The sequence below is a fragment of the Cyprinodon variegatus genome, unplaced genomic scaffold, assembly GCF_000732505.1.
Source record: "Cyprinodon variegatus isolate N-32 unplaced genomic scaffold, C_variegatus-1.0 Scaffold24, whole genome shotgun sequence".
Lineage (NCBI taxonomy): Eukaryota > Metazoa > Chordata > Actinopteri > Cyprinodontiformes > Cyprinodontidae > Cyprinodon > Cyprinodon variegatus.
Genome location: NW_015150477.1, coordinates 1,711,693 through 1,712,101, shown reverse-complemented (window position 1 = coordinate 1,712,101; position 409 = coordinate 1,711,693). Strand labels below are relative to the sequence as shown.

General features: G+C 64.8%; 1 protein-coding gene across 2 annotated transcripts in view; it reads right to left on the bottom strand.

Annotated features, from left to right (window-relative positions):
• Window positions 1-409, bottom strand: part of LOC107097069 (serine/threonine-protein kinase TAO2-like) — a 28,922-nt gene that overhangs the window by 6,437 nt on the left and 22,076 nt on the right. The gene's annotated exons all lie outside the window — the stretch shown is intronic.

The window sequence follows — 409 nt, the reverse complement described above, 5'->3', positions numbered from 1 at the left end:
AGGGTACTGGGAGGCCGGGTTCTGGTACGCAGGGTACTGGGAGGCCGGGTTCTGGTACGCAGGGTTCTGGTACTGGGAGGCCGGGTTCTAGTACGCAGGGTTCTGGGAGGCCGGGTTCTGGTACGCAGGGTTCTGGGACTGGGAGGCCGGGTTCTGGTACTGGGAGGCCGGGTTCTAGTACTGGGAGGCAGGGTTCTAGTACGCCGGGTTCTGGGAGGCCGGGTTCTAGTACGCCAGGTTCTGGGACTGGGAGGCCGGGTTCTGATACTGGGAGGCCGGGTTCTGGTACGGAGGGCTCTGGTACTGGGAGGCCGGGTTCTGATACTGGGAGGCCGGGTTCTGGTACGGAGGGCTCTGGTACTGGGAGGCCGGGTTCTGATACTGGGAGGCCGGGTTCTGGTACGGAGGG